Here is an 8411-nt window from a genome sequence, read left to right as displayed (position 1 = left end):
TGAGTGCTATGGTCATGGCACTTACCTTTTGCCGAGTGTTACACTCGGCAAAGTGATCAGAATGCCCCTTTTTATTTGTTTTTGCTATTCATACAAACAAACAAAAGATACATATTATAGACATCACATATATCACAGAATTAGCACATGTATCACCAACACCATATATCTCACAAATATCAACACATCAAAAAGTTTCACAAACATAAGTCTCACCAAGTATCTCACAACAAGTATCTCACCAAGTATCTCACAACAAGTTTCTCAAACATGTTAGCAACACAAATGTCATCAGCGAGGTGCGTGGCCAGACTGGACGATCCATGAGGATTGTTTTATGCTGTAGATTGTCCCTACACAGAGAACAGATTGCATTTGTGAGACCAAATGAATATATATAATGCAGGACTAGAATTTTGATATTCACAGGAGTATGGAACTAAGCAGGGTCAGCTATAGGGAACAACGAAGGTGGAGGAGAAAAATCGAATGTGACGCCAAGGCTCTGCATGTACTGAAACATCTCCGCCATCCTCTTCTTCATTTCCTCACGTTGCCTCCTCTCATCATCTATCTGAGTCTGTAATATTTTGCCCTAATGTTACGATAATGAAAAGAAGATATATAATAATCAATGAACGACGAATAGATAAGTAATAACCTATAATTGTTGTATCTGATTATGTGAGCTGTCCTGCCGAGGTCGTATGGCCGGGCTCACGTCCGTGCTCCTTGCTTGCACCTGAGAAAGAATGGGAACAGAGAACAAGTCGATTGCCCCGTCGGCAATCCAGTACCGCCCATGCCTCTTGCCTCCTCCGACCCTCATGAGGACATCTCTGTCGATGTCCTCAGTCCTCGGATCGTAATCTGGCCCATGAACCAATTGTGTCATGGCAGTGTACTCACTGAGGCAGCTGTAGACGGCGGGGTTGCTATACGTTTCGGGCCCATCCTCCGGGTTGTAGGTGACGTCAGACGTCGGCTTGCCCTTGTGGGCCATAGCATACACCGAGAAGATGGAGCAAGGCTAGCCACCATGTGACGCTGCCTGTGAGAAAATCAACGAGACAGTTAGAATGTATGCGTAATCGAAAGTTATATACCTAAATAAAAAAGAGTGTGTGCACATGCTTCTGTGTATTTGCCAAGGTTGTGGCTACCTTGGTGGTGGGAGGGACCTTGCATCATCAAACGTCGTTCCCGGCTAACATTGTGCGCCTCGTCCCACTCGGGCGAGCACCACCTCTGCACCATCTACTCCCAGCACTGAGGATGCGTGGCACACCAATAAGGAATCATCTTCAAAAAAACAAGTACATGACTTATCAGAAGATAAAATTAAGCATATTCAATATGAATATTAAAGTTCTATATTTACCTACAAGTACTGGTCCCAAGTCAACAACATGGTTCGGGTGTCCTGCTTGCTCACCTTCTCCCCAAGGATGGAGCAGTGGTAAGTCACGATGGTTTGGATGCGCGCCCTATAGTGCATGTCCACGACGATCTTTTTTACAGCTCGTGGTAGCCACCACATCTGCCCTGGCCTCGTATCCAGCCTCGCATTTGAATAAATCCTGCATACAAAGACAATGTATCCTTATATTATTTCAAGAATGTGCAACAAATACGACGTATTAAACAATATATTGCGAGGAAGGCTTACCCACAGCTCTTGCTTCACCCGCTCCTCCTTGTTGAATTCCCTACCATTGCGATCTACTGCATCGGAAGCGACGACATAGTGGTCGAAGGTGTAGGCTGGGCCCATCACTCCGGCGTACTCAATAACTCCAGGGAAGTGTTCCCTGCACATAAGGCCGAGGATGCCATTGGGGTTGCAACCATGACCCCATGCATTCTCCACAACCTTCCAAGACCTATCCAAGTGATAAAGAAAAGTATTAATTTCTATTATGAATTTCAAAAGTTTAATAAATCTCACCATCGGGTCGAATCAGCGGGCGCCTGTCACGAAGTATGGGTCGCTGAGGGAGACTCACGGGACCTAGCAAGTAAACGTTCCTCGAATCTGAGGCACCAAAACCTGAGGCGTCCTGCTGAGCGTCGTCATCGTCCTACCGCGCTGTATCGACTGTAGCATGCTGCTCCATCTGCTGCGGACAATCATCGTCCTGCTACGCCTCCTCCTCCGTCATACGGGTGCTCCTCCTCCCCCTCCGCCTCCATCTCCTTGTCCTCATCCCACCGCCCACCATTTTTGTCCAACAACTTGCAATTAAAGAGTAAGCAAATACATAGATAAAAATTATGTATTTAGAAACAAATATGAAATAAATAAAATACAACATTACATCGATTAAAAATAATCTTCATATGTGTCCGGGTTAGTCGGATCATAAGTCTCATCATCACTATCAACCATTTCATAGTCAACATCATCTAAAGGCGCAAGTTCGTCATTAATGTCATTACCTTCAAGTATTTAGAAGTCATTCTCATTTTGCACCTCATCATCCTCCACATCAACAACTATTTCAATATCTACTTCGATTCAGATTGCTTCGGTTAAGTGTATCTCAAATCGTCCTTCTAGCCCATCTTCTTGGAAGAACTCTCCGTCATATGTGTCTGGATGTAAGTTATAACTGTCATTGTTTGGAATAGGTAATTTACCGCGCGAATACGTTCAATGTCATCCAATTGAGAAACCTTTGTCTTATCATGAAAGGGTTTCTGTGCCGCATCAAACATGTCGTAGAACACCTTTGCGGTTGCCTCTGGCTCGTCCTCCGTGCGTCCTTCGGTGAAGTGTGCCCCCTGATAGTCGTTCAACATGTCCGCTACCCCGGCATCAACATCATAATCCTCGACGTGTTGTCTCACCACCTTCTCTCTCATACGATGTGCTTCACCATAGAAGATCCACCTAATATAGTCCAGCGTAAATCCATTCTTCCAAATATGTTCTACCATGGCCTTCTTTGTTTTTCTTTTTCCTATTGGCACATTTGTTGCACGGGCATGGGACTAGACTCGCTCCTTTAGCAGCTTCGCCAAATGCTCGTTCCACGAAAGAATTAGTCTTTCTAATCCATTCAGGGGTGACATTAATCCTTCCTACATGGCACGTGTACATCAACTCACGGTCCTCCATCCTCTAACATATATAACCGAGTATAGTTTAATATAAACATGTAATGCTTGTACACTATCTTCCTACCTTCTAATAGGTGAGGATAGGTCCTAATCTCACCCGCGGTTGTGTAGATTGTGTTAGTTTTCATGCTCTACTCCGATTCGAGATAGAATTTTGACAACACCTCCCCACTATTCTCTGGATACACATCCTAGCAGGAAGAGTGTACTATCCTTAGAACAACAGGGAGGTGACGCCGAAACTCTGTCTCAAACCGGAGTAGAGCATGGAAACTAACACCATCTACACTAGAGTAGAGTGTGGAAACTAACACCATGTACACAACCACGGGCTGTCCAAAAAATATGGATAATTTGAAATAGATACATTAGTAGATATGCAAAGAACTGCATATCTACATTGTATCTCTTTCGAACGGGAGACACCTAAATGGGTTACGTGATCTATGACCATGATGCGGAAATAGAGGTTATACCTAGGGTAACGGTGGAGTCAGGCCAGCGGGGCTATGGCGGGTCGGTAAAGTGGAGACACGTCGTGGTGCAGGCAGACCCGCTTGGCTCCAACGATCTCTTCTCTGGAAAAAAGGAACACAAGCATGTCAATACAAAAAAGTCAACAACACCTCCCAGGCACGGTGGGATTTTAAAACCTGAAAAAATAGCATCACGGTGGCTGACATGCATATATACATGATCTCAAGTGAACCTCTCGTTGCTAACACCATCACACCAAAAAGTAAACAACGACTGACACACTAGAATGTCCTAAAATTATTCATATAGCATGATCCATGTAACAATATACCAAAGAAAGCAAAATAAAAAGAGCAAAGAACTCTTATGAACAGATGCAATACTATCATAATAGAATTCTATACAACTGCAATACTATCATAAGTGAATAAAGAACTTCAGCTTACAAAAATGAGTGTAAAACTTACTAGTTTTCAAAATTTCTATAATAAATCAATAATGCATCACATAATTGTTTGGACAAGTGGAGCAATGAGCATATCATGTAGGCATATTTAGACTGGCCAAAACAAACATATCATGCTAAGATCTCATGCCAAAAATGTTTAAATAATGAGATTGTCTACAATACGTCAAATAAAATTAATTTGTGAAGCATATATACCTCTAGTCAACAATTAAATAAAAATAATATGCCAAACAAGGAACAAATGCTCAGATTCGAGCACACTAATATTACTGAGCAATGTAAGGATTAGATTATCATGCCTGAAGTGCATACACAATCGAGCGGTGGCCGGTGATGGGCAGAGCCGGGGCTGGGGCTAGTAGTGGGCCGAGCTGGAGCTAGGGCCACGGTGGATGGGCGGAGCGCCAGGACGACGGAGGGGATTGACGGCGCGGGTGGGCTAGTGGCACCGTGGGCGCGCAGGAGCTATCAGGAGGCGGCGACGTAGTTGAATGACGAGACAGAATGGGTCCGCAGGCACTTGGAAAGTTGTCACGCACTATGTGTAGAAACCTAGACGGTCTAACATGAAATCATAAAGTTTAATAGAGACCAGCTAGATTTGTACACATAGTATGTGCCAACTTTCTCAAAACAGTCTCAAATTTTTATCAGAGACTCTACATATGATATCATGACATGTCGACAAGTTTCATGATTTTCTGACTTTGTTTATGTTTTATACAATTTTAAAACAATTGGATCGCAAGTTCACGGTCATGTTCCGTGAGCATGGTGTTTGAAAATTTTGATCTATTCCTGAAATAGACCATAACTTGTGCTAAATAACATGGATATCGTTTTTCCATTCACCGTTTTCTATTTTTTCGAGTCACTTGTAGTTCAAATCTAAATTATCCGAAGAAATTCAATTAAACGAACTAAATCTAATTGTTATAGCAAACACTTTGAAAATTATGCCAAAATCGAACATATAGGTCTACATACTATAGGAAAATACCACAAAAAGTTTGGTGGAAAAAATAAAAATATAATTTGCCGAGTGTTAGCTAAAGACACTAGGCAAAATATATGTTTTCCAAGTGTTTCCCAGGTGACACTCGGAAAAGTAGATATTTTGCCGAGTGTCAACGCCTGACACTCGAAAAAATATATGTTTGACAAGTGTTTTTCAAGTGACACTCAGGAAAAGTAGATATTTTGCCGAGTGTCAACGACAGACACTTGGCAAAGTTAACGACCGTCAAGTATAGACGGCTGCTGACGACCCTTTGCCAAGCGTCGGTTTTCGCCGAGAGCTTGACACTCGGCAAATCACCCTTTGCCGAGTGTCTTTATATGTCAAGTGTTTTGCTCTTGGCAAATTATGTATGTGCCGAGTGTCTTATTTTGCCGAGAGTAGCACTTGGCAAAGCGAGGAGAACTCGGCAAAGAGCCAGATTCCGATAGTGGTACTTGCAAATGCTAGTAAGTACTCCCTCCGTTCTTTTTTATCTGTCGTGTTTTAGTTCAAAAATGAACTAGCGGGCGACGGATATTCGAGGATGGAGGTAGTATAATATATTCTCAAGCATAAAGGAGTTTCTCGGCTCTCACCACTCCTCCCCCACTATCTGTAAAAGAAAGGGTAAAATTATGCCTAATTTGAGGTTTGAAACTTGATGTTATTGTGGCTCCACATTCTTACCCATCTACCCATTTAACCAACCGAAGATACATATTTTTGTGTTTTATATTATATATTCAAGTATATATATAAAGCCCTGGGCTTCCAATAACTAGAGGAAGCCCAGGCTAGACGTGCCATCCAGTTGAGCCGGACTAGGTCCAGGCGTCTAGAACAATACCCCAAATGCTTAGGGATTACGGTTTTGAGCTCTGGCGGTGGCTGCAACCGCGTGAGGTGCGAGATGTGGTCAAACGTCGACGACGACTTCCTGCGGCACAAGATGTGAGTGGTGAGCGACATCGTGAAGCGCGAGTGGCAGTCCTAGGCGACATTGGCGAGCGGTGGCCCCAGGTGATGTCGGCGAGTGGCGGCCCGAGACGCGAGCGCCGTGGCGATCGTGACTACCCTAGGCACGAGCGACGGTGGTCGCGTCTGCCTAGGACGCGAGCGTTGGCGACGATCGTGACCTCCTGAGGCCCGATCGGTGGCGGTGGCGACGACCTCCCGAGGTGTGAGCGATGATTACTGCAGTGAACGTCTGTGGTGGCATCTGAAGACAATGATCTACTTCGATGTAGCGCATCAGAGGGCATCCTCCACTGACGATCACCTTCGATGATAGCTTCTAAGGCGTCCTTTGATCTGGCGGCCTCGGGATCGTCCTCCAGTGACGAACTATCTGATCCATATTTTTGTCATCGATGATTATGTTTTATGTCTGCTACTTACACTATTTATGCATTCCAGTGATAAGTTTTATGATGATAAATACGATTTTTACGTATGCCATAAAAGTGTCCCTAATTCCCGTGGGGCTGTTAGTTGAACAGATATTAGGTTTTTTATCAATTGTGTTACACGGTGTATGTATTTATTCGATGTTGTATAAGAATTTATTCTCTGCGTGAATCATGTCATCCTACTTTTTTTACATGTGTGCAGTGGAAACAAAATATCATCCAAAATTTGTGTAGTGGAAACGAAAGCATAGAGGGCACATAGAGCACGTCCTTCAGCACGAGTGTCTTCCCTGAAGTTAACTTCAGGTAGACCTATCTAGTACCTCAAACTGCTGCCGGAACATCATTTCCCATCAAGACTGGTGCGCTGTTGTATCCCTGGAAAGAAGAGAACATGGATCGATCAGCACAAATATGAACAGTAGCACCTGAATCCATCCACCAATCATCTGATGGACTTGCCATGAAGGCCTAGGTGCATACCCTGGGGTGGAGTTAACCAACACGTTCCCTTCTTTGCGCTGAGGTGGAGGACCTTTTCCCTTTGTTTGCACCTCCAAGCTGTATGCCCAAAGTCACCACAAACGTAGCAGATAAAGTCCTCCTTCTTCATCATCTTTTTGGACTTAGATTGGTTCAGATTCTTCTGTGGAGAGTTCTTCTTCTTCTTCTGGAATTTTCTATCTCCGCCCTTCTCAACAATGTGAGCTTGGAGTTGCTGGGATGGCTTGTTATTGGCCCTTGCACGCTCTTCCACATTTATAGCAGCAGACAACTCAGTGAGAGTCATTTGCTTCTTCATGTGGCGGCGTGAAGTCACAAAGTCTCGCCAAGAAGGCGGGAGCTTTGCTAGTATTGCATTCACCTGAAAACTGTTTGGTAGGACGCAACCATATTGGACCAAGTCCCTAACAAGGAGTTGAATCTCCTGTAGCTGCTCCATAACAGACCTTCCCTCAACCATTGAGGTAGTTTTCTGTTGTGAATGATTCATTGCCATTGTCAACTTCAGATAACTCATTATCAAGTTCAGTCCATAGACCCTTACCAGAGGTAAAACTAGAGTACACGTCAAATAAGCGGTTCGACAAGACGTTCAACAGACGAGACAGGCATGCCTCATTGGCTTCGTCCCACTTGGCTTGCTCCGCTAGTGCGGCGGCCTTTGCTGCAACATCAGCATCATCTGATGCTGCCTCGGGAACATCTGACATCACTATCCAAAATAGTTTTAGGTCAGTGAGCCACATGCGAGTCTTAATCTGCCAGCGCTTCAAGCTTGCGCCGTCGAACGCTTCAGGCTTAATGACATCAGAACTATAGGCCATTATACGAATTGATTTTTTGGATTATTGTAGTTTTACAGAAATAAGTGACATACTTTCAACATATTTAATTATATTAAATATTATAATTCCGAATAAAACAAACATATAACTCAGATAAATGCCATATGTAATTATAGCAGCAATGAACAGTAGCAATTCTAGGACATGAAAACATGTAAAATAGCTACTCAGGCCCATTTCAGTATTAAACATGGCTAGCAGATGAAGAAGGCAGATTATGTACATAAACATTATTGTTTATCTTTTGATATTGCTCTCAAAATAGCGGGTTGCTATATTAGATAGCCCTCCAACGCTAATTGGTGATCAGAGATCCTCGACTAACGTGACAGTCCTAACTTACCAAATCAGGGTTTTAGATCAAATATAATGAGCCTAGAAATCAAGCATAAATATAAAGAGTAGGGAACTATGCACTAAATAAAATAACATACCTTAACACAAGTAAACAGCCTCAATAAAGATTGATATAACTAGGCATAAATATATACTTGATGCTGAAAATAACAACACACTAAAAACCTAGACTGTCACGTTGTCTCACTACACCGCTATCATCATCGAGCATACAAATCCATCCACAA

General features: G+C 43.2%; 1 pseudogene; it reads right to left on the bottom strand.

The window, feature by feature from the left end:
- Positions 1–1030: 1030 nt before the first annotated feature.
- On the bottom strand, positions 1031–6038 carry LOC109942622 (uncharacterized; annotated as a pseudogene).
- Between the last annotated feature and the right edge of the window lie 2373 nt (positions 6039–8411).

The sequence above is a fragment of the Zea mays genome, chromosome 9 (genome assembly GCF_902167145.1).
Source record: "Zea mays cultivar B73 chromosome 9, Zm-B73-REFERENCE-NAM-5.0, whole genome shotgun sequence".
NCBI lineage: Eukaryota > Viridiplantae > Streptophyta > Magnoliopsida > Poales > Poaceae > Zea > Zea mays.
Note: the sequence above shows the minus strand (reverse complement) of the source record. Positions and strands in the feature narration are given on the sequence as shown.